A 27109-nucleotide genomic window follows, 5' to 3' on the forward strand; every position below is an offset into this window, starting at 1 on the left:
TCACCTGGTCACCACACTACAGGGAACAAGAATGCTGCAAGGCTCCTGGTTTTGAGGCAGTCACACTCTGGCCACAGGCAGGGAAGCAGGACATGGGGGAATTTGACTTCATGCCTGGTGAACCCCTAAATTCCCACTGGAGCCAGCTGACAATGTAGACTTCTCAAACTGGCAGGGGCAGTGGATATATTTCAGCTGGTGTCCCACACAATAACTGGAGAAGTATAATAAACTCAGAACAGGAGGCTTCAAAAAAAATCCCCTGGATCCACACATAATGTCAACCAACACAAGAACAGCAAGAAAAAAGCACTGCAGACATCATCACATGGCAAGAATTTACAGTTATTAGTATGGCCAAAAAAATATAGTAGTTACAAGCTGAAACAAACTCCATCACAACAGAAGGTGGGATAGATTAAATAAATACAGGTACATCTGTTCATAATTAAAGATGGACACTGGTATACAAGGTGGAAAATTTCTAGAATAATGTAATTATGGTATTAATTTTAGTAAAAAGAAATGCTGGCTGTTGAAGGACAATGAGTAAAACTCAAGACTTTTTTATGTTTGGCATACTAATGAAAGAAAACACAAGAGCAATAAAATTGGTGCTCTCTTAATTGTCAGATTTAGTGGCCAAAGTCACCATATAGTACTAACAGTCACCATACAAAGCAGATGATTTCCCTTACTCATTCAGAACTGTGAGTTCATGCTCACGAAAGGATCTCTGACAGCTGCAGAAAAGCTTTCACCTCCCTGCAAACTCGGTGCAATGCTTCACAACTAGCTGGGGAAGCAATGAAACTAATGAAGCCTCATTTCCTCTGCCTAACAAGGAGTGAAGCCTGAGTGAAGTTAGCTTGTTCATTATGCCTCCACTCATCTGGATTCTCTGATTCTGATAAGTTTGGATCATGTGCCACAGCCTTACCTCCCAGGAGCTGTCTTTTCAGCAGAGCACCTTTATTTATCATCTGTAATTTTGTGGATTGTAGGAGATGTAAACAACTTATTGTAGAAGCATTCTACTTGAATCAAAACATGGAATGCTAATGTGTCTTTTTTTCCCTGCAAAAGCTATTATAAATAGAAAATTTTCGTGGGGCCACTAAAGACTAAAGCTACTCTTTCCAACACAGTCTGCAGTTACTCTGTCACACCACCCAATGAGTCACGTGCCTGTCATAGATACTGCTAACAGTTGAAATACCAGCTCACTTTTGTCTCTTCTTCACTCTTGTGGGTAAAATAAGTTGCTGCCTATTACATGGGGAAGGATCTGATCTTGTTGTTAAAATCAAAGTTCGATTTTCAAAAATCACAGTACAACAAATTTAATTAAGCCTATTCAATGGAATTATTATCGGATCCTCTTACACATCTCTGCTTATTTAATTTTACTCTTTCTTTTTAATACAGAGAAGACAGTTTCCACAGTAATACAATCTTCATAATTTTCATTTGTGAACTGTATGTCCAGTTTGTCCTCACAACTGAAACTTGTACTAGGTTAATTTGATCTCCATCAGAATACAAGGATGTCTTTATCCTTAGCATTAGAGAGTCCAGCTGGGCATGACTAGTAGATGAACGTGTTCCTGTTTACAGGGAGAGTAAGAGAAACTGGACTTCTTTTTGTCTAAAAGACTATTTTTTCCCCTATCATTGTGCAGTTTGTGTGTGTGCTGGAGTTGTATGAGCTCTTGTTCTATTAGGGATTGTATGCCATGTGTATATAGCAAACTCATCTTTCTTTTGCTCTTGTAATAAGATTTGTCTATTGGGTTTGGGACAGTTCACAATTCTACAAAAGAGTGAGTTTTATTACTCCAGCAGCCTTAGGAAATAGAGTATTATAAGAAATATGAGACTTCTGTTTCTTTATTTAGAATGTTTTATTTAAATATATGTACCTAATGTATAGAAGAGTGCAATTGTAATTTTTATAAACAATTAAAATTCAGTGCCTGGCTGCTAAAGGTCCAACATCTTCTGGAAGGCTGCAAAACATCAAAAACAAAAGCATACAAAACAATATTAATTATAATTGTTAACAATTACTAACAATATGACATGCATAAACCTAGACCATCTTCCTCCACACTTTCTATAATCAGGGCTGTGTTATATAATATCAGCTTAACAGCTTCTTAGTTGACTTCCTGATGTAAAGATAAACATCATTATATAACCTGCCTATTTTAACTTTCCCAGCCAAATTAAGCAGAGAGGTTGGTGTGTTGTATGAAGTGAGTTTGTCTGTGTGAAAACCTGATGCAAGAAATAAACCTTCAAAGAGCATGTTAGAGGTTCTTGGGCAGTGTTTTCCTGGGAGGAAGGCAGCAGTTACTGTGGGGTTTGCCTGACCAAATGCTAAGGAGAGTGTTTAGAAAGTAAATTCATGGGTTTTTTGTATGCTCACATTACCCAATTAAAGCAACAGCTACTAAAAATAAACTCTTCACATCCCATGAAAGTGTAACAAATGCCCCCAAAATAGCAAGGCACTCTAGTTCAGACAAAGCACAAGAAAGAGCTATTAAAACCTCAGTGTGGGATTCAGACACAGGCTATGTAAAGTAGCACCATCTCTCAGAAAGGGCAGAAGCCACTCTTACCCTATAGAAACAGGGTAAATAACATGGAAGTGCTTTTCCTTTATTTCTGTGGCACAGTCCCCAGCCTACCTTGAAACAGAGCTGCAGTCAATGGCTTGGTTTGCTGTGTGCTGATTTTCACCACCCCTGGAGAACAGAAACTGGTGTGCCTGAACCACGAGATCCATCAGCACAGCAAAATGACATCACAGCATATCACATCAAGACACTTTTGTTTTCCCCACCCAAACAATGTAGTATTTGTAGCAGAAAGCATGGGATTGTGCCCAGCCTTATGCCTCTTGCACAAGGGTGAGAGATACGTGCTCTACTACCACTACACTGTCCATCATGTGCACCTGAAAAGACAAAAAGTCTTTGTATTTTGGGATTACAGGCACGTGTACCTAGATTAGGTGAGCAGGAAAAATAGAAAGGGAGCTTGGCAGTGATTCTTATAGGAATCAAAATATACTTGTCAGAAAGTACCTTGTTTCAAAGCTGAGTGTCACTCTCCAATAAACTGTTTTGTTGCAATGTATTAAGACGTTGTACTTCACACCAAACACTGAGTATTTCTGAACATTGCAGAAACACACTGAGCATCTTATAGTAAGCCCTCTCTCTCCTGGAATGACAGACAGCTAAACTTGCTTAAAATTCCTTCTTCCTGTGCTAACACCTACCTCTCACCCAAAAGCTGGGGAAATATGTGTCTGAGGACAATCAGCAGGAGAACAACCAGCACTCTGCTGCCTTGCCTTTCACAAATTGTGGCTCTGTCTGTAGCATTGTGCTTGTTACTGGCTACAAGCTGAGCTATGGGTACACAGGGCTCAAGCTTCCCATCTCCTGCCCTGCCCCACTCCCTGCTCCTTGAGAGTGTGGAGATTTTCTGCAGAGATCACTTGAGAGCAGGAGTTACTGGAGTCAGCATAAATTGGCCCTCCTGGCTCACTGGTGGTGAGCAGGTAATTGAATTATCAGGCACACCTTCCTTTCAATGGGTTTTTTTCCTCCTTGTTTGTGTAGAAGTTTTGGGAGGATAAAAGCAAGTATGTACCACAGATATGTGAAGGAAAAGAGGGGGGTTAAAATGGAATGCAGCTGGATAATTCAAGAAAAAATTTAGTCTTGTTTGTAATTTTATGAATAATTAAAGGGAGAGGCTGCCAGTGACTGAAGCTGAGGGTGAGTCCTCCAATGTCCCACTGAACAACTGCAGAGCTGGAACAGTGAAGAAACCTGGGAAACTGTCCAGCTTGCAGGATCTATTGATGAACAGGGCCTAGGGGCTGCAGGAATTGCCCACAGTTAATGCAACCTGTCCTTCACCCCAGGAGTGAGCATCCAGTGGTGCTGAGACCCTGCAGTGTCCACACAGCTTTTCTGTTATATCTTGATACATGTTTAAGTGCAGAAAATCTTTGTAAACCTGCCAGTTTCTCTCTCTGCAGAGAGCCTTCATGTGGGTCTTGTAAAAACCACTCTTTAAATCCTAGTGGTATTGTGCCTGCTCTTACTGATTATAAAATAACTTATCAGAGTCCAAAGTCCTGTTACCAACTCACAAGCAGATTCTTGTTTGTCCTTTCAGTAAATCCTCTGTTATAGATAACTCATTTGAGCTTTGTTGCTTCTGTATCACTAACCTTGCCCCAATTTCTTTATCAAACACTGTTGCAAGTTGAGATCAATGAAAATTTTAACATTTTCTGGTTGTAAGTTCCCAAAGAGCTTATACTAGGTTCCCAGAATCAGAACTACTTCTGAATGCACTGACCTAAGCCTCTGCTGCTTTTGGCAAAGCTGCATGGGCAGCTAACTTCTCCAGATGCATCCAAGGGTCCAGCTATATGCTCCAGAAAGCTACAGGGAAGCTGGCAGCAATAATCAAACATGCACATTCAGAAGCAATATGTACTGTAAGGCTATTTACTATTGACATTTCAGTGCTTCTATTCCTTTTATTTGCTTTTTGTTCTTAAAATAGATTATTTCTGGAAGTAATCCATCAGCCTTCCTTATTTTCATATTTTCCTTACTGGGGGAAAAAAAATCTTCCACTTAACACAGCTGTGATTTTTGCAAGGTAAAAGGTGATATCACCAGAGGCTGGGCCACATTCCTGCTCAGAACTGCACTTCTGCAACAGCAGAGAGCGTTGAGTAACGAGTTTGTCCGATACCAGGACTGACTCATAAGGACAGGAAAAGTTGGAAGACAGGTGTATGCTTGCAATTCTTCTCCCATTTTCCTGATAATTTGGAAATGTGGCCAAATAAAATATTAACTTGGTGGTGTGCAAGCCTCTGTCCTGAAATGGTTTTCATTTATGTATTTGCTTTATGCTGAAATCAGTGAAGTTTCTTTAAGTGGATGCAGAGACTACGTGGACTAAGAGGTAAAATATTTTCCTTTTCCTTTCATCGATAAATATTTTGCTTCACAAAGACAGGCTTATAGAAGAAGCATGGGGTGACATGAAAAGTTGCAGCAAAAAGAAAAGCTGTGAAGTTGGAATAGAAGAGATCAAAGTCATACCAGGCAGGAGAGAAAGGCAAGAAACAAAAGCAGTCAACAAAGGATGACTGTGAGCCCTTCTAAGGCCATGGAAGGGGAAGATAATCAAAGGGGCCTCAGGAGTGAGGTTTACACCAGACAGGACAGTACTAATGGTCCTGCACAAAACACCAGTGAGACCTCACCTAGAGTTTTACATAACCACAGCCATCTGTGTCCAGCTAAGGGGAATCTGCACTAGAAGGTGGCAAAGCAGGAAATCTGGGATTTCCAGAGGGGACAACCTCACAGGGTACCTTCAGGTCAGTAAGGCTTCTGAGCAAAAAAAACCAAAGGTGCCCCAGAAAGCTTCCTGGGACAAGAGCAGTGAGGTTTGGAGCTGCTTCCAACCAGAAAAGTGAAGACGAGTCACTGAGCTGCTTTCAAGGTATGACTTGATACAGTTACCCATCACTATAGACTGAACACATTGAAATGTTCCTCTCTAAGCACATGTTGTCCTTTCATTTCTGTCTCCTGGAGGCTTGGTGCCTTTCACCTCAGGTACTCACAGACTGGACTATGTATTTAAACAGAAAAGTAAATTTCACAGCCAGATTTGGGCTGCATCTACATTGAAATTGCTCTATATTGAAGGAAAACAGGGTACAAAGATTTAGATCTTATCAAGGATGGGACAGAAATCAGCTCCTGACAAAGAATAGTGTGAAATTCCAGGCTTGTGCACTAAGGGTAGGCTTAAGAGAAGAACTCAGTCCACCATCATTGGCCTGGATTCAAGGGCAACTTCTCAGCTTCCTAATCAGAAACAGCTCAGTATTCTCACAGATCTCCTGGCATCATGCAGATGTAGAGCATGCCTCCTATTTCAGAAACTCACTAAGGATTTATTCAATTATTAATTAAAATCTCATTTGGTTATGATTATTGCATGCTGGAGGAAGCATCCAGTTTCACTGCAAACAGTTCATTTAAACTCTCTGAAGAGATTCCACCGTGAAAAACAAAACTAGCAGTCCAATCATTATGTATGGCCTTACATTACAATTCAGAAGGGATTATCTCGATTTCTACTCTCTTTAACAATATGATGAAACATGCTGGCTGTGTTAATTATTGTTTGCTAAGGCTATTTATGTAGGATACAGCTTCAGTGTAGTTCCAGAGAATTTCTGATACATCTTTGCCTCTGGGGATTTTATTTTTGTCTGCTTTGGCTAAATGCAACTAAAAATGAAAATCTTGTGGCAAGTCTCTGCTGAGCAGCCACATGTTCATATTTACATCAGAAGCAGCTCATACCTTCAAGGAATTAGCAACTGATGTGTGCTAATTTTTATATCTGTGGCTAGAATTAGCTGCTAGATACCCATTGTGTTTGTTTTATATATAGGGCCACAGAACTGAAAGCATCAAAGCAATGTGAGTATAAAGCAACCTCAGCTCTCACTTGATTCCTTATGTGAACTTCTTGGAGATTCTGCAATTAGCCAGGAAGAGTTCAGTTCAGTTCAGTTCTGCTGCTCTCTGCTCCTCACTGCCCACACTTCCCAGCCCTGTGCTGTCCATGCTGGGCCACAGCACCCTGTGGGAGGGACAGGAGGAGATCCAGCCCTCAGCCCCTACTGACTCACAGAAATTCAGAAATTTCACTACCCAAGCAGCATGGTAAGCAAACTATGTGGTCTAGCCCCCTGTAAGTTTAACTTTTCCACAAAGTGCAAACACTTGCTGCTTTTTTAAATTTTGCAGTAGGTTATTTCTGTAACCTCTTTGGATGGGTGGAAAGTGCTTTTGAAAATGTGGAAAATATATCACTCCCTTGCAGATTTTACCATCCCACACATGGACCAACTCCATTTTATTGCAGACTTCAGGCCAGGCAGCCAGAGTCTCACAAAAGCATCTCTGCTAAAGCCAGGGAAATCACTCCACAATCACCACAGTCAGAGTGAAATCATCAGCATTTCCATGACAGTTTCAGTGGTGATATATATTGAAAGCAGGACAATGGTTTTCATTTACAGATCCCTAAATCTTTTCAGTATCTGTGCAAGCCTGGGAGTCATCTCTAGGCTCATTAAACAATAGCTTTGGTTTCTTAGTGCACTTTTACCATATTAAAAATTTACAAAAGCAGCCCATCCTACAGAGATCCACAGGTCATTTGAGGATGCCCACTCAGCTGGAAGGAAAGATGGGATGGCATTTGGGAAGTGCAAATGAGTCCCCGCTAGTCTGTTGATGGAGCAGCACAAGCCAGCAGGGATCCATCATTTCTATCATTATCATTTCTATCTCAAGCTCGCTGCTCCTGGTGGCCTCTTCATCCTGGAAAACTGTAAGGAGACACCACCATTCCCTAGGAGTTCCTGAGAGGCTCAGCTGGAGGCCAAGCTCCCCTAAATAGCCAAGATCAGTTAAGCTCCCTGGGCTGCACAAGAGGCAGTTTCAGAAGTGTCCTGAGCAGTGGGAGCAGCTGGGGCAGGGCTGCAGGTGCTGGGATGTGCTGTGCCCAGGGCTGCAGTGGCCCTGGGGAGCTGCCAGAGGCTTCCTGGGGCTCAGGCATCCACCAGAGCATTCCTTCTGCCTTGAGCAGCAACAGACTCTGACAAAAACACCCTCTAAACTTTCTCCTCACTAAGGAGCACATTACATGGGCTTAGATCTGTTACACTGATCCCTCCAGCTGCACTTGAGGAACAAACCTTCCCAAAAACAACCACTCAGCTCATTTCTGTTCCTTATGCAAAAGCATGCATTCTGACAGGAAATTTTATCTCTACCTGATCAATTCCTTACTTCTTATTCCTCCTCTTATTAGCAAGCACATTGCTGCCAGTATTTCAGGCAGCTGCCTATTGAGTTTTCTCTCTGCAGGCAGAGCAGCTCCCCAGCAGGGCTGTGTCAGGGGCTCAGCACCCCAGAACACTCTGTGCTGAAGCAGCTTTCAGTGAAGCCTTCTCTTGAAGCTCTCCTGTCCTCCCATGTTCCTTTAGCTCTGCTCTTCACATCCCTGATCTATTTCTATGGAACATACCTTGTACATTTTGCATAGATACACGTGTGTATGTACACATGCTGCACACACTATATACCAGTATAGATACATATATACACCTTGTAGCTATATTAAAACTCAAATTTTACCAATATTGTTTGACTAAACACTACACAGCAAGTTACCCAGCTTTACTACCACATTTTGAAAATATCATGGGTTTGTTGGTTTGGGGTTCATTTGTTATTCTACAGAGTGAATTTTTTTAAACAGTACCAGTCAGAATGAAGGATGAGGGTATAAATTAGCAATGCTTTTGTGTGCTCCTTTGCAGCTTTCCAGGTCACACATGCTTCTCAACAGTACAGAGACAGTAGGAACATCACTGGCTGTACTGAGCAGCATTTTGGGGTAGGTGAATAAAGCAGCACACTCTCTTACAGAGGGTGAAGTAGCCTGATTGTTTGCTCTAATGAACATTATTGGCAATTTTACTAAGCTAAATTACAGCAAGAAGTTCTCTACAAACTCACACTGCTGCTTCCAGCAGTACAAAACACTCATATGTACCTCTGACTATTTTTTTGGCTCTGTAAGGCCACAGAATCAGCATTTGTTTGCAGAATGCCTATGAGGAGACATTGATGTTTTTAATGCAGTCAGCTCCCACACTCCACGGCAGAACAATCTATCTACACATTCCTTCTCCTTCAACTGCTTGTGAGATTGTTCTGCTAAGCACCCAGCACTGCCTGCATTTGGGGTACAGCTGCAAAAGTAGCTGATTCTGGCAGGCTGGTTGCCTCATTCCATGCTGCTGCAGCAAACCTTGGGGCTGCTGTTTTTAATTTGGCCTATAATGCATCTTCAGTGCTGGCCCACCATAGAGGAAAGAGAAAGAGCTTTCTTTCCTCTACTTTCATCAGCAAAAGCAACAGGCCCAGTGTACACATCACTGTCCTGAGGCAGCAGAATTATCTTGTCATGCAATTGATAAAAGGCAAAGACTTGTCTGAGGCTGGAGTCCCTGCAGCTGAGGAGTTGAAGGAGACGAAGACAGACACCTACCCCAAACCTGCTGCCCTGGGTCAGTCCCCAAAATGCCCTGAGTGACCCAAGTGTGCTCCATCTGTGCCCTTCTTAGTGCTGCAAAGTCTTGTCAGGGGCTCCCAAAGTGCTGACATCCCACTGAAGGCAGCACTGCAGCAGCCTTTGGACACAGAAACACACCAAGGGTCAGCAGTGATCAGGTATGTCCTGTCAGAGCAGAAAAAAAAGGCTGGAAGCCCAAGTGTGTTGGACTTCCTGCTCCTAAAGCCCTTCTTCCAAAAGTGTCTCACTTTTTCAGTTTAATCCCTTCCCCAGACAGCTGCAGCCAGAGCTCTGCTCTCATCAAGATTCAATTTCCTTCAAAATAAGAAGTGCCAGTGTATCAACACCCATGAAACCAAAAACAGACTAGAAAAAAAAAAAGCATATGTAAATCCTTATACATAACTGTATAAGTTCTTAGGAGATTGCATGGAAAAGAGACATGGAAATTTCACAGATTTTCAGATGACTCAAGGGGTGTCCAAACAGTAAGAGTGACTCATGGACTGTGTAGGCACGTACAGGTATGTGGGTAGGCTTCTGGAAGCCATATGGTTTCCTGCAGGAGCTGAATATCAGCACAAGCAGTGCTGGGGAGGAGAAATGTGACGTTTTATCACATAACAGGCTACTCAGGCACTGTCTGTCCAAGAATTGCTAATGCAGGGGAGCCTGGTGAGGGCTGGCTCCCACCAGCACTGCAGAATAGCATGGCTCCTTTAAAGAGTGGGATCTATTTACAGAAAACTCTTTGGAACACAATGAAATTTAAGGGGGTGAGAGGTAATTATATTCTAAAATAATTTGGTTTTGTTGAAACTGGTCTTTGAAGACCTCTGTATAGGAGGCCACAATCTGGCAGAAAAGGAACATTATATAGGACCCTGGCAATATTTAGGCTTTGTGAAAGCAGCTGGAAGCAATTTCATCTGAACTCTAATAATGTTTAAAAATGCACAGCCATGCTTGGAGCAAGATACCTACCCCACAGAGCCAAAGGAGCTGAATCTGCTTAGCTATGTCTAAATGTGCTGTGGAATACTATAATGAAGTATTCAGGTGAACTCCTGCAGCCCAAGAAGGGACAGGCTGCAGTTGTCACTCCTGGCACTAGGCAGTACAGACCCACTGTCTGGGGGGATGAGGGAAGTATGAAAACCAGCACCAGGGAACTCAATACCCACCTCCCACCTCTCTCAAGAGCCACAAGAATTTACAAGGTTGTTTTCCTTCAGGGGAAAGGAACAATGAAGTAAAACAGAGATTTTGTGGATTTTGTGACTTTTCACAAGGAGTATGAGCCAGGGCAGACCCTTGTCAACCAAAGGTGTGAATGTGTGTGGGTAAGAATGTGTGAGAGTGTGTGTCTGAGTGTGTGTGAATGTCATATAGACAGCTGCAACCCACCATTCATTTCCAGCAAGGCAAAAGAAAAATGAAGAAAAAGAGTGGATATTTTTCCCAATGTTCTTCCTACAGCAAATTCTTCCCCCACTTTGGAGCCCAGAAGGAAACTGAAGAGGAGGGGTTAAGTAGCAGCTACTGTTATGACAGTCAAAAGGAGATTATTTTTAGTTAGCAGCCAATATCTATGCAACACAGAATCTGGTGGACACAGTGCATTTGCTCATACAGCTTCAGTCTCACCTCTGACATGAGCAGGAAAGAGGTGAGAAAACCAGGATGAACTCATGTTTATTTTGTCAGCCAAAGGTACCTGGGGACAAGGGGCTTGCATCCTGCTTTGGATCTAATGGTACTGAGTGCCAGAAGGCAGGACATCCTTACTTATGCTCACAGCAAACCTGATCTGCTGCAGAACTGGGGTCACACCTTCTCTGCACAGCACAGGTCTTTGGAGTGCTTCTCCAAAGAAAATTCCCACAAAAAATGGTGTCTGTTCTGCCTGAAAGTAAGAAAAGCCTGGGGAGAGCCCGTGTAGTGGAATGCAAATCACCTTTTGAGATCTGTGCTTAAAGAGATAATCACCCTGTGGTGTTTGACCCAGGGCATGTCCATCACTGTGGCTTTCCAAGTGGAAAACCTCTTCTCACCAAAATGCAGGAAACACAGGTAGCATAAAGTTATACCCAGTTTTGGGGGTGAAAATTTCCTGATAATCACCTGCAGAGGAGGGGAGTGCTGCTTTTACACTACAGCAAATTCAGTGAAGTAAAAGAGACAGAGACAACCATCTTGATCTAATAATACTTGAGAAAAACTGGAATGACAGAAATAAAACACCAGTCTCTGAGTTGTCAGAATATCTATGCTGATAAGGAAACAGGCAGGAAGAGAGAGAACAAGCTACAAAAACTGTGATCAACCATGAAAATCTACTTCCAAAAGCTATTTGGAAAGTACAGACACTCAATAGTGAGCCCCATGTACAGAAGCTGATTAGGATGCCTATCCACTATATCCTGTTGGCCTCTGCAGGAGCACATTCTTTACTTTGAAATATATTGCTGATGCTGCATTAGCAGGAGTCTTTCAGAGCATTGCTGCTCCATCTTTTAGTTAGTGGATGTAGAGAACATGAATTAGAGGGTCTCTTTTCCAGCTGCCTGGACAACTGTGATGCCTTAAGACCTTGAAATTTCAGGACAATTAAGGTAAAAATGGAGATATTTTCTCACATTCCAGAAATCTGCTGGATCTGCTTGGATGTGACCTGTGTCCCAGCAATGGGCAGGGAGGGATGAGGGAAACACTCATTGGCAGAAGCACTTCTGATGTGGGAAAGAGATACTGTGCCATGTATTACCCTTTGCCCTATCCCAAAAGGAACTGCCTCCTGCCTGCCCTTCTCAGGCACATCACAGATGTCCTGTCATCCACCATCTGAGCCAATTTCTATCCAGGACACCTTAGGCACACCAGCAAAAACAAAGCAGGCAATTACCAGCAATGTGTGGAGTACAAACTCAGGTGCTACAAGTTCACTTGTAGTGAATGCACTTTATGTTTCATTCTTGGCTTGGCAAGATCAAGCCTTGTAGAAGCAAGTCAAGCACTCCTAAATAGATAAACTCTGAAAGTCTTATGTAGCTTTTAGATGTTAATCTTTTCCCAGAATAAGCAATTAATTAATTTTAATTTAACATAGTAAAGATGTCTGTGTAAGAGCTTGAACATAACTGATGGTGAAATAAACGTAATCTAATTCTATCTCACTGATACTGCAATTATCTGCAGGAGCAGCTGGCTGGTCAGCTGGATCCCTGCCTTCCCTGGAAGGGCAGAGCACTGAGCTCTGCTCCAGGGATGCACATTCCCTAGGCAGCAACCTGGCATGCTATGTCATCCCAGGGGTCAGAGACCTGGATCTGCTAGAGGGGTTTCACTGCAGCAGCACAGCCCAGGAAGGGCAGAAGGGGAGGGTCAGAAGGGATGTCAGACCTTTTCAAAAGAAAATTCAGCTGAAGTTTAGCAGGTCTCTGGTTGGAGGCTCAGGTGCAGGTGCTCTAGGTGCTTCCAGGTGCTCTTTCCATCATGAGGAAAAGTAAGAGAAACACCAGGCTGGGGTAGAAAGGCAGTGGGCATGCTGTGATCCTCCCTGTGGGATTTCTGGGGAGTTCAGGCTGGCCTGCACCTCGCTGCTGCTGAGCAGTCCAGCAGGCACTCACCTTCCAGCTGGCCAGGCTGGCATGGGGGTCACACCTGCAGGGGCAGCAGGGCACAGAGCAGGTTTCTGTGGGACACCAGTAACTCTGGGCTGTCTTCTGCACTCCCCAGTGGTGACTTTGGCTTGGGGCCAGAGCCCTGCAGACACCCCAAGTCCTGCTGCTGCACAGAAAAGAGCTCTGTGCAAGACATTGGTGCCATGGCTTTGAGTGCTGTGAAAAAGATCTGAGGAGCCTGCAGTGTGGGCAAAAAATTCCTCTTGCAACCTCTGTGGCAAGTTAATTGCTGTTGATTACAAACCCAGTGCAATCTTTTTAATTTGAAACACAGGACAATAGTCATTTAGAGAGCAGCCCTCCTCAAGCACAAAACTCTCACATTATTGAACAGCATAGTATGGGGCTGTTTAAGAAACAAACAGGTTTCGAGCCTGGTAGGGGCCAGGAGGATCGGGGAGACAGATAACAGCTACTCGGTTAGTAGCAGGAGGTGTTACATTCCATCAGATCTGCAGTGGCAGCCTGCTCTCCCAAGGACCAGGTCCCTGCAGCTCTGGGCAGGGCAGGCAGAAGAGCTGCTGCTCTGTGCCCTGCTCCTGCTCCTGCTGGGGAGCCCGTGGTGCAGCTGAACCTCTGGGCTGTCTCATCTGCACTGCAGGAGCAGTCCTGTCCCTGTGTGCTGGCAGGAAGGAGGTGACATGAGTGGCAAAGTGACTCCAGCCAGGACACCCAGCAGCAGAGCCACGAGCCAGGCTCCGTTGAATTCATGACCAAGATCTGGACACAGTGCCCCAAGTCTTCTCCAGGCCAGGGACAGTTCATCTGTAGCTGGACACAAGTTCCCAACTTTCTGCAAAACAGCCTTTCGGGTGACACCCTTCAAAGTTCTGGCAGAGCAAGAGAAAGAGCTGCAACTCCTCACTTAGAGCCTTCAATAGCTCTGCCAGAAGGACAAAGAAGGGGAATGAGATAAATCCAGGCTGCACCAAAGCAGACCAGGAAACATACATAGTCTGTGGTTTTGATACCCTGGACATATGCTCAGGCAAGCTCAACAAGTTCCCTTCCACCTCATCTTGTGAACAAAGACATTTCCTTTTGCTGAGAGAAGAACCATCCCATCCATACAGGATGTTTGACAGTTCTTTAACAACACAGTAAATGATTGCTTTGTATAACACTCATATACTCAAAGGTGAGGTTTGTAGCAAATGAGTTTTACATTATTTTCTTCGATTCAAATGTCACAACATCACATGTTTTGCAGCACACCTGCCTTCTCCTTAAGCTTGCATTGTCCCTTTGCAGAGGAATGGGAGGGAGAGCAGCTCTACTGAGCTGCAGAGATTTCTTTGTGGCTGTCCCTGATGGATGATGGTGACATAAGCTGGCTGCCTTGGGGATTTCACTTAAGCTGAAGCTTGGGAGGCTGAGCTACACAGAAGAAGCGTCAAAGCACCCAGGAGCCCAAAATAGGAAGGAGAAGGAGGCGCGTGGACTGAAGTGGCTCAGAAGCACTAGATCTGGACAGCAGATTAAATATAAATTGCCATGAATGTAAGGTTAGTCTAAACCAGCTCCAGTAAGACAGCAATGAGGTGTCCTGCAGAATAGTGCAGGCACAGAGAGCAGAGTGCTCATGAGTAAAAATATCTCCCCTCTTCTCCCTGCAACCAAAGCAAGAAATCCAAAATCCAAATCTTGTTCAGTTAAAAGCTATTGGTACTGAAAATATTTTGGAGTAATTGGAAAAGATAAGTTATGAAGAAGTAAAACTCAGGAACAGTGACCAGAAAGGAAAGAAGCCAAATGAGTAGGAAGGGTCCTGAGGTAGTCTGAAAGCACAGGTTGTTACCTTCTACACAATTAGAGGCATCTGGAGTGGCACCCAGATACAAACAAGGCTTGCACAGCTCCTGTGGGAATTAAAGTACAGTTTCAGCCTCAGTTACAGCCATTGCTAACATTACTGCAGCTGGGAGTGAAGATGTGCAGCTGCAGAACCCCTTTAGGGATGGACTATCAACCTGTGTAGGCTGACATTCAGAAAAAAAACCCAGAAATATAAAAAACCAGAACACCTAGATATGAGAATTCAGTGTTTGACTTGCTAATATATTCTCACGTAGTGTGAGGCTGGGATGACAGTGTGCAGGTGTGTTTTATGGATGTATGCAGAAAGGGCAGGGATGAAATCACTGAACTGCTGCTGTCGTGTTCAGGGATGACTGGCAGAGTTCAGGAAGAGGAAGTGTTCATCATCCCTGACAAGCTGTGTGAGAACAGCAGTGAAATGCTGTCATTCCAATGCTAAATCCAAAACAACACATTCACCTTTAATCTAGTGCATTCTACAAAGCATTAGTCAGATTGGCACATGATGCTGGTTACCCCAGAGGAACGGTAAGTAAAGCTTAGAGGCTCCTAAGCAGTTTACAGGCTGTGTGCTCTGCTCGAGTGCCTCCTCTAAGTAAAACCCCACAAAATCCTTCATCTCCAACACCTCCAGGAGCAGAACTGACAAGAAGCCAGGCAAGGAGGTGATGCAAGTCACAGGTCAGCACACAGCACAGAGGCACTGCCTGGCAGCAGAGCAGATGTCCCTGCTGGTCCCACCACCAGCACAGACACTGAGGCACTGTAACACCTTGCTTGCTGATTCTGCATCAGCAAGTGACACCTCCCAGACCTCCAGGACTATACATCTATCCCTGCTCTACATACCACAGTCACTCTGGGCCCTGTGGTTCACTGCCCCTGAGATCAAGGGAATTCACATCTGTGTGAGATCCTGTGTAAGTAGGTAGAAGTGCACAGTCACAAAAGCATGGTGGAGAAAATAATCCTATAGGAACTGGGGGAGACTCCCAGCATGGCAGCAGCTCCTGCCTGGCGCCTCTATTGGGGATGACTGGACACAATTCCCTTTGCAGATCAATGTTATTCATATGTAAATCAAAAGCTGGTTCAAAGGCTTCTGTTGAATTCTTGATTCCCCCTGACTCTGGCTTTCACTTTTTCCTCTTTATGCCAAGAGCTTAGTCAGAAGTCTTTTAAATCACTGGAAACATCTCAATTATATCATTAACCAGAATGTGAATATCTGCAAACTGCCACGGGGGAAGGTTTTGGCTGTCCAAGTTTGAGGGGATGGAGGAAGCTCGTGTGCTATTAATTTTTAGCTAAAGCTGACAGAGTGGAGGCTGAAACCAGCTGTGATCCTCTCTGCCAGTTCCTCCAAGGACACAGCAGCCATGAAGGTTGCACTGTGCCCACATAATCACAGGCACCACATGGCTGTGTGGGGAGGTTTGAATTCCCTCTGTTAAGGGAAGGAATTGCACAGGAGGTGGTTTTTGCACCCTTAAAGGCAACTTGGCAAGCCCCAAAAATGCTTTGTTCTGCAGGCAAGGCTTTGTAGGAGTGCCCCATCACCTGATCCGCATGAATGGGCCTTTTCCTCCTTAAGCTTCACTCCCAGCTGGTGGACCATGAACTGCTAAGCCCTGGCTGAAAGGGCAGGGCTGAGGGAGGCAGGAGAGCCAAGGAGTTAAGCAGTCACCAGCCAGTGAACAGGAGAGCAAAGATTTATCTGCCTCTGAAGCAGAGACAAAGGTGAGGATGATCACAGAGTGAAAGGAGTGCACAGACACAGAGACAGGAGACTGCAGTGCCACGGGATCTGTGGAGCCCTTCAGAGACACACATGGTGATGGGTGCTCCAGCACACACTGGCAGAACCTGTGAATAACTATAAATTATTATTGATTGAGCACACACTAATTTACAACAAACCCCTAAGAAACATGATCCCAAATTCCCAATTCCAAAAGGCAAATTGATCACCGCTAGGAAATGAGAAATCAGCTAAGCTGAGGAATTCAAGACCAAAAGTGGAAGAAAAGCTACTAAGCTGTGGTACTTGTATCTCATGCAAAAAAGGTAAAGGGTCTGAAGTAGCACAGCAGCCAAAGGCACACTTAAGCACCTCAGAAGAGTAGTTGGAGCATGCAGAAATTTGCAATGGAATGGAATAGGGAAGAAGAGAAAAGGCACCAATACACACAGCGGGTCAAAAGCATCTGGCTATCACCTCCGGCAATCCTCAGACCAAATGACACCTCACAGGAGGTATTACACAAGCAGACAAGTTTAGTCAGCTACATGAGAAAAAGTAGATCAAAGGAAGGAGAAGGGAGGGTCTTTCTACACAGAAAATGGGGTAAATGCTAATCTCTGGATGGCTCCAAGCCAAGTTAACTCTTTGCCTTACTTTACAATATAAAACCAATAGTGTTGGTTATGATGTAAGAAACAAGAAGGATAATGTGATATACACTAATTCACCATTTTCCAGCACATTTTCAGGGGGGGAAAAACCATAGTTTTGCATACTGGAGTGGACTGACATAAGAGGCTGCACAAATAGCAGGGTTTGAGCACATCTGGGACATTAGGATGTGACTAGGGAAGTGCAAAACTTAAGAAGGGATCTTAAGAAGATCTTAAGAAGGGAGAAGTGATGAAGAAAGGTTAAAGCTTGGTAGTTCAACTGCAGTAGAAAGACAGATATTAAAAAAAATTTTGAAATAGTACAAGATAATGAAGAGCACAGTAACAATGAATGTGGACTGTGCAAAAAGGAATTTTGCCAGACTTTGTTCTTTCTTCCTTTGAAAGTCAAATGAAGACTTGGAGCTCATTCCTTTGGACTTCAGAGAAGCAGCTGACCTGCCATCAAAGGGGGATTAACAGACTGAAGATGCTTCTGCTAAAAGACAAGAAACAAAAAGGAACTGGCTACAAGGGAGGAAAGAGAAGAAAGTGTTGAGAGAGGCAGGATGAGCCGGAAAAGGAATCACTGTCACAGGTCCATAAGGGTCTGCCATCAGGTCTGATGTGTAGTTTGTCTCTCTGGCACAAGAGAAGTTTGCTCTTGCTGCCCACATTAAGGAGAGCTGGATTAATTTCAACAGAGTTGAAAGAGCACACCAGCAGGAAATCAGCCTGCTCTAGCAAGGACTAAATGGCTGGATAGCTCTGCAAAACACAACAGGGGAGACCTTGTTCCTCTGTAGAACACACCAGAGAGCAGGAACAAGAGAGGAAACAGTTATTTCAGCCACCAAGAGCAGCACTGGCCAGCCTGGCTGGGGTGCAGCTCCAGCCCTCCCACCACTGGGACAGCGGGGCAAGAAGCCAAATTCATTTCCAGATCAAAAGGGATTCACTTGTGAAGAGCAGCAGACAGGGCAGGATAATGGCTGCAGTCAGACACCCACACCAGCCAAGTCCTCCTGCTCCCTAGAAACAGCACTCCTCTCTTGCAGCCTGCCTCTCTCCTCCTGTGCAGCTTCACTTCAGACTGTGCCAAGGTGCTTGTAGGGCCACAGTACCTGCAGCACTGCCAGCAGGGGCTGGGGGCTGGCAGAGGTGCTCTGGTGCTGCCAGGACAGACCCCTTGGTGACAGCAGGTGCTCCAGGAACAGCAGCTTAGGAGTAATTCAGGAGCATTTCTAGCAGAAATGCTAGAAATGTTAGTCACCACCCTCGTCCTGACATATTCTGGCTGTCTGGCCAAGTCAATGACACAGACATTGCTTCATGGTGGTCAAATCTCTTGGCTCATAAAATAGTAGTTGGAGAGTTGGAGTTTCCTGCCTTTCATAAAAGCCAGGAGCCCTTCACCCTCCAGCTCATTCATGGAAGATAAAAATCTCTTGGCACAAGCTTTTGCCTCACTTGGAGGGTAATTACATTGTTCAGGCTCTGCAGAGCACTTAATACATCTCTGCCCTGTTAATCTGCAGCAAAGGCTGTGACTGATGTGGCTGAGTACCAGCCAGGCACCACCAGTTAAGGTGTAGAGGAGGCTCTTTATCCACAGGTTCTTTTTCTCTCCCATCTTCACAGCCAGCAACAAGCTGTGAGGCTGCACAAACACAGCCTGTCATTCTGCCCCTTGCATCTCTAACCTGTCTCCTCATCACCAGAGACCTGTCCAGAGCTCTGCAGCACTGAGGAAGCCCAGGACTTCTTCAGCAAGGCTGGGAAAAGCAATGAGACTCAAAGGTGCCTTGGCTGGGTGCAGAAGGTGGAATGACCATGTATCAGGGAAATACCAGAAACACCATGTGCCTGAAAGCACATGGGACTAAAAGTCCCTGGACATTCTGGTTTTCCTTAGGGACTGCTCACAGCAGTGGTGAGAGCCAGCCAGCCTCAGGTGTGTCCTGCTCTGTGGGATAATGGCACCACACCACTCAAGTCAGTATAGTTCAAAGAAATTAGGCAGCACAATTTTAATTAAAATTGTAAACTAATTAACTAATGAACTAATGTTCCCAAGGGACATGGTAAAATATCTGTTGCTGAGGTTTCACAGAAAGGCTAATTGCATAGCCAGAAAATTAAAAATCCTTGGTTTGAAACAACTGTGGGAACTGTACAGAGATCTCTGTATCTCCTTCAGAGACCAGACTTCCCAATACTTTTACCCACATAATCCTTTTCCTTCACAGCTTGCTGCAGATATTCACCAGCCTTTTCCCCATCACTATTTAACAGATGTGGTCATACAGACTGTCCAGCCCTCACCCTAAAGCTATTTCCCCTTTGGAGCCATCCAAAGCTGTCTTGTCCCTGTGAGTCTGCAGAGCTCATTTAAAGCTGCTGCTGCCTGCTAGTGGTGCAGTGCTTTGTGTCAGGCCAGCAGCAGAAAAGTCTTTTACTACCACAGTATTTAGAAGTGTTGTCAGCCATGACTGTGCCTTTGCAATTCAGAATTACAGAACTGAGCAGAAAAGCAGAGTTCTACAAAAAACAATATTCAGAAAGGGGTTTGATCTCAGCAGGGCCATTCTGGGTGTCCCCACATGGTCCTACACCCATCCCAGCAGTGCCACAGTGAGAGCAGGAGCACTAATCCCTTGGGGTTTTGCTCCACCAACACTAGTCCTTTCAGAGGCTGAACACTATAATTCACTGCTAATAATAACAATTAAAAAATCAGCACCTCTGCTCCACCAGACAGCTACAAGGACACCAAGTACTGCTCAGCCAGTGTGGTTTTGTCATGGCAGCAAAGAGCTCTTACACTGCTCCTAAAAGGATCAGCTCAGTGTCTGCAGCTCAGCAAGATCTCAGCAAGCCTGGGTGGCAACACTGGCACCACCACCATGCTCAGGAAGGAGAGCTGAGCTTCCCCAGCCTTCCCTTGTGCTGCCCACAGCTCTTGATGGCACAGAGCATAAAAGGGGAGGCTGCATTCAGTTCATGGAGCTGATGAGAGGTTATCCACAGGGTCTGAGCACCAGGACATTTTGCCACTGCAGTGGGGCAGCCCACCAGGGGAAGCTCTGGTCACCACCTGTGTGCCTGTAGGACTTGACCCTCAGTTATTCCATGGCTTCAAGCCCTTCAGTTCAAGCAACAGCCCCAAGCTGTGTCCTCCAAAGCTCTCCACATCTGCCAGAGATATCCATGCTCGTGATACCACTCAGCTTCAGCTCTGCCAGGCTGAAGAGTGAAGTCACAGTGAAATCCTTGAGTGAATGCTGTTCATAGTCTATAAACCCTGCAAACTGGGACAACTTTTCTACCTCCCAAATCCTGTCTCTTGGTAATGCCCCAGTTCCTGCAGGTTAGCAGTCTCCATCAGTCAGTCTCAGTGAAACTGCCAAACAGCTGGGGAAACAACAGCTTTGGAAAGGTTGCAGCAGTGATCAGAGGAACCCAACAGGGACACTACAAGCAGAGTTGATGAAGTGGCAGCTGGACAGCCAGGACATGCCAGGGGAGAGACACTCCTGTCCCACCCATCACTGCAGAGCAGCCCCCACCCCTCAGGAGCAGTCCCTGGATTCAAAGGCAGAGGGGAGCTCAGACATGCCAAAAGGCTTCCACAGGGAAAAAAATACTCCCTATCTGCATTTCTGTGGTGTACTTGTTGCTGCCTGTCATGGATCAAGGGTAGGAAGGTCCCACCTGCTCCATCTGGACTCCCTGGGGACAGGATTGGAGGAGGGGAGGATGAGCATTGTTGCAGCCAGAAACCAAAGCACTCTGCTCCCCTGCTCCCCAGACAGGCCTGAACCTTTCTCACAGAAGGATAGGGCAGGGGGAAACGGGAAATTGCAGTTCTTGTTCTAAATCCACGATGAGATTTCTTTCACTTGGAGTAGCAATTACATAAACCTTTCTCAGAAGAGAATAATTTACTGTTCTTTTCAGGAGCCAATGGGAAGATGCACCTGCAGCATTTGGGGCAGAACAAGGGTTTGTCCTGGGTCGTCATCCTCCCCTGCAAGCACCACAGCATTTCTCTGTTCTGCTGCCCATTAATTCCCTGCATCACCTGCTATGCACTCAGCAGGAATGACCTCAACAGAGACCTCTGGAAACGTCTGGGTAGCAAAATGATACATGTTTGTTCTTTTTTGGTCAAAACAACCTTGAGAAATAATAAACACTCACTTTAATAGAGAAGTTTAGTTTTATATTCATGTCTCCTCTAGTAACCATGTTCACAGAATTGCATATTTCAAAGCATTCTTGTTCTTCTATTTCCCTTCTTGTGCACTTACTTCAACAACAGCTATAACTCACTGCAGTGCCAGCTGAATTAACATCAAAATATTTGCACAGTGTCAAAATAGAAAGCCTCCTGGAGAACCAGAAAAATATTCAAATAGGTGATTTTTTTCAAGTGACCTATTTCTCCAGTGAGAAATTTTTGTGGTGTGGAAAGCTATTAAAAACAAGTTTCCATATGTAAATTCACATTAATAACTTCAACTTGTATCCAAAATTCTCTTTTTAATTTTTGTCTGAAGCAACAATTCCTTGGCATAATCAGTACAACTTGATTCTGGTCTGTCATCTACATGAGAAGGGAACAGGTAGAGAAACAGCTTTGAGTTGAATCACCAAAAGCTTCCTGATTTACCCCCTACCAGAAATACAAGGCAAAACCAAGAACCTCATGAGCACATGATATAACTTTTCTATCAGTTGATTTTAAAAAACACAACAGGATCATACTGGTTCAGTGGGACAGATCTTAAAAGTAGCATCTATAAAAAACCCTTTAAGTACATGCTAATAATACCTGAAACATGAATCAGTGTACCAAGCAGTAAAAACACCTCAAACAATCACCTTCAAAGCCAACAGGAGCTGAGTGGTTGTCATCTCTGAAGGTGGATGCTTTTTGGGACCACCAAGTGGGTATACAAGGCTGGCTGGGGACCCAGGTTAGGAGATGGTGCCAATGGGATAAATCTGACCCAAGACTTTGCTTCACCCCATAGTCAGCATAACCTAATCTTTTCTCCACACTAAAACACCTCCCCCACCCTGCCTTGGCTCTTCAGGGCCAACAGCAGCAGCAGATTGTACACCTGAATTCCTACAGCAGCATCATTTGTGTGTTTACTGCCCACTCAGCCCCCCTCCCTTCTGACTTCCAGATTAGAAGGGTTTCTTCTAAAAAGTCAGAGCATCTGAACATGGGTTTCCTCTGTTATAAATATGTGTCACATCTCTTTTCAGGAAGCAAAGAGGTGGGGACAGATCTTCCAACAAAATGTCCTGGTACAAGACCATCAGCATTCCTGCTCCTGGAATTTGGCCTCATGATCCTGTATCTTAAAACTGTTTTCCAGATGACATGCATTTGCTGAACTGCTTTATACTGTGGGTAAAACAGGTTTACTCAGCTGTTCTGAGTACAGAAAGTAGCTGTAGAATTACCTCTTAGAAATCTCTGACATGGCTTCTTCATGGAAAATGAGCTTTTGTAACCCACAGCAAGGGGTTTTTTTTTGGGTTACCCAAACCATAGCCCATAGTATAACCCCCTGGCTGAAAAATAGTATCAGAAAAAATTCACATATACAACATTATTTTATTCTTACTCATACTGAAATCTGTTTGCTGCTGTACCTGTGCATACTTATGCAGAAACCAACACATTCCCCCAGGTATGAGCACACAGAGGAGCAACTGAGCTGTTGTAAAGAATTTTCACAGAAGTAAGTCTCTATTGGAGTCAGATGGATTTTCCAGGGCTAGGTTTGAATAGAATCTTCTGGGCTGCAAGTCAGTTATCTTTATTTTTTGTATGCCTGTGGCCACACAGCTGTGCCGCCTGCAGAACACTCAGCAATGCCCTGGGCACAGCAGCAATCCCTGTGCTCGTGGAAGGACAGATCCTGCTCATCAGAGCCTGTGGTCATGCAGCAGGTCAGCCAGCCCCTGGATTTTGGGATGCTCTGCCCAGGTGCCCAGCAGGACAGGGCTGCCTCCAGCAGCTGTGGCAGACTGATGCCAGTGCTCTGAGCCTGGCACCATGAATGGGAGCAGTAACGAGTATCATCACGCAGGAACCAGAGGGAGGCAGAAAGAGAAGCTTTGTGTGGGTGGTGAGAGAGAAAGAGGCTGATTAAGGAGACAAGGATCAGAATCTGCAAATCACGCAGAACCAGTTCTGTGTCAAGCAGGGAATAATTAACTTGCTCTTTTCTTTACTCCAGACAAGCAGCACTGATGTTGATTTAGAAACTCCCTTTCCAACACCAGGTGAAACTGGACACCCTTCAGGATGCTTTGCTTTGAATTTTCAGTGCTATTGATGCAGTTTTGTCATTCACTGTATATTAATATGGCACTGTAGAGGGATGGTAGGGGCTGCCTCCACTGCAAATCCAAACCTGCTGGCAGAGACACAAGGCCTTGGGGAGGGTCAGTGCCTGGGGACATGGTTCAAGACAGCTCTAGAGACAAACACTGGCCCCAGTGACATCCAGGGCTGTTCTGTGAGTTTAAGAATCCCAAGCAAATTTTTAGTGTAAAGATTGAGTGGAATTCCTGCTACCTTATTCATTCCTTGGATTTTTCTTCCACACAAGTCTTTTGAACTATTATATCTGTGCAACTTTGAGGTGGGATCCAGAAACCAGGTATGAAGGAGGGAAATATCAGGAGCAAACACCTGCCATGGCAAAGCACAAGCTAAACCAGCCTGCTGCCAGGTGAGCTCCCCTTTCATGGATCAATACAGTCGTGTTATTTCTGCATTACTGCCTGGGGCTCTTCCTTGGTAGGATGAGGCATTTTCTGAAGCTGCAGTTACACTTCACAAGAATATTGTCAGTGCAGGCTGGAGTGTTGTGCAAATCATTCCTGCCCCCCATGCCATGGCCAGGCTGCATCCATCTGTGCTCTGCTGGCTATAGCACTGAGAAGGAGAGTTAGCTCTGTTCATCAAGCTGTAAAATAAAATCTCAGTGCTGGGAAGCAGAAGTCCCAGGCCTACACCTTACAGTGCCCATAGCATCAGACCTGAGCACAGCCTGCTGCTGGAGCAGCCCCATCCCACCACCACAGCAAAGCAGCAGCTCTCTGCTCTTCATACCCCAGCTCCTGCAGGGCTGCTTTTCAGGACATGAGGAAAGTAGGTAAGTGTCCCAAGCATAAATAGGCACAAAAAAGGACTAGAGGACTTAATTATGCAATCTCTGTAGAAGTCAAAATTCAGGAGCCCTGCCCTGCATGCTAGGAGTGGAGGTGGAATGACTCTTTGCCTGTTTTCACACACCAGAGAGGACAGAATCATCCTGTGTTTAGAAAAGGCAAGGACATCCAGAGTTGTTTTGAGAAAGAAATTTTTCCAACTCAGGGAAGGGAGGAAAAAATAATAAACGCCAAACCAGAAAAACCCCACAGGCAGCCATTATTCTGTCTGCACAGGACTTATTTAATAATCCAGTGTCTGCAAACCATAAGTTGAAAATTTTCCCTGTCATACAGCATGCCAGACCACAGCTGCATAAAACAGAGAAAACCTGTTATAAGTGACCAGAGACACTGGAAAACTGTGGAAATATTGCCTCAGGCTGCAAGGCCCTTTCCTATGGAAAGAATATTTTGCAATTGTCTGTTCCTTGCTGACAAGTAGCACTCATACATTCTGGGTTTCATCAAAAAGGCTGTTCAAAACTCTGAATTGCAAGTAGAGAAAATTTTCTTGCTCATTATTCTGATTTATTCATTTCTCCCCCTTCTCTCCTACATCACACATGAGATACTGAAGAGAATGAAAACTCAAAAGCATGGAAAAAATGAATGTGCAGGAACAGGATGCCACATGTCACAGAGGCACCATCACTGGATTCTGGATCCTCCACGCAATAGATTTTTGACTAGCATATGTCAGCTGATGCTAGAATAATTTTGTCACTATTACATCAATACTTATTCTTTAAGCAAAGCAGGACTCTATATATAATGTTTATTTTTCTGAATAGCTTCTAAGATATCAAGTGAATGAACACTTATCTCTGACTGAATATCAGAGCTGCAAAATCCTAAAAGACTGTGAAGTTTAAGCCTCTGTTCAGTGCACTCAGCCCTCCCTCCTTCCCAGGCTGCTCCCTTGAGGGCTCTAACCCAGCACCAGCAGTGAAGCTGCCCCTCTCCTGCCTCCCAGCCCCATCTGTGGTGATCTGCCACCCCCAGTCTCTGCTCTGGTCATGAGCTGATGTTTGTCAGCTCCTGAATGGGAGTGAGCCAAGACCTCTGGGCTGCCAGCAAGGGTGCTGAGGAGCTCCTGGGCACACATGGCACGGGATTACCTTGCAGGAAACAATTCCCCTGCGTCTTGGCTGCAGTCAAATAACGTGGTTTTCCCCCTGGGTTCCCAAGAGCCGTGGTGGAGGATGTGAGCACCAGTGGTTCCATGAGAAGGTTTCTGGTGGCAGATTACAGTGGTCAACATGGAAAGATTTCAGAACCAGAGAGAAAAACATGACCAAGGGCTTTAAAGGGCAGAACTATTTCCAGAACATAACCTAGCTGCTGTTTCCATGTGCCTTGCTTGTCAGATCAGAGCAGGATTAAAGCAGCAGAGTGGGAAAAAGCAGCAGGGGACCAAAGCTAATGAGAATCTGATTAACTTAGCTGGGAGGTGATGGCTCACCTGAAAGTAACAGAGCATTTTGAAGGGTGAAAGCTGTAACAAAGTCAAAATAGTATCAGGACATATGGGGGTCTCCACCAGAGCAGGAAAAAGAACAAAACAAAAAATTGTGCAGAAGGTAACCCCTGTGACACTTTATGGTGGTTGCACAACAAGCCTCCCACTACAATACACCCTCAAGAGAATTCTGGTGCTGCCATCAGGAACAGGCTCTCCTGCTGCAGGACAGCATCCACACAATATAGGACTGCAGAGAGAAGGAGGAAAAGTCATTTGACAGCAGCTTATGTCAGCAAAATCAGAATAAAGTTGATGTTTTCACAAGTCCATTGCTATACAGTATAGATTTGCAGAATTCTTCAATTTGTCATTATTTTGAACTCCATTTCTGTCCTCCCATCCTTCTTGCTGTCAGCCTTGACTTCTGATGGAGCCCCACTGGAGCCCCAGCCCTGGGGCAGTTCTCCCCATCCCCAACACAGAGCAGTGCTTCACACCTGGACAGCAGCAGCATTTGCAACATCTGAAAACTTTCAGACACTTCAGCAAAAATCAGCTTTATACGATTCATCAGAAATGGAAACACAAGTCCACAGAGTGCAGAGAAATCACAAAGATCTGGAGATTTTGATTAAAAGGGAGCACTCACTAGTGTGAACTGCCAAAGAGGTGAGCTCCTACCCCAGCTCCCAGCTGCCAGGATCAGCAATAAAACCTCTCATGGCCCAGACTCCTCCCAACAGCTCCTCACTCATGTCCTCCCAGCAAACACCCACCCACAGACCTGCCCTTATCCAGCTAATTCACAGGTCACAGCCAGTCCATGCCCAAGGGCTGGGCCACCACTGTCCTGCTTCCTCCTGCTGTCTCAGGCAAGGCAGGCTCCTGGCAGAGCAACAGGAGCAGGGCAAATTCAGAGGAACAGGGATGTGAGGAAAGCTCTTACACAGCAGAATCACAGGCAGCTCCAGACCACAGGGACAGCTTGCAGCAGCACCAGCAGCCAAGCAGCTCTGTGCTGCACAGCCCAGGGAAAGCTGAACCCAAACACAGAGGAAAAACAGACTGGCTGGAAGCACAAAAAAATCCACACAGCCTCTTCCAGCTCATGGGGGAGGGAGCTCTCAGAAGCTGCACAGTCCAGGGCCAGATGAAGAGGTGGAGCAGTGGGGAGTGACAATTAATCAGTAAATAACACCAGGATTTTTGGCCATGCAAATGAATGAGAACAAGGAAAAAAGTGAGGCTGTGCCTCACACTGATGCTCTCCAGCATCAGTGGA

Source organism: Oenanthe melanoleuca, chromosome 9 (assembly GCF_029582105.1).
Source record: "Oenanthe melanoleuca isolate GR-GAL-2019-014 chromosome 9, OMel1.0, whole genome shotgun sequence".
In the NCBI taxonomy this organism is placed as follows: Eukaryota; Metazoa; Chordata; class Aves; order Passeriformes; family Muscicapidae; genus Oenanthe; species Oenanthe melanoleuca.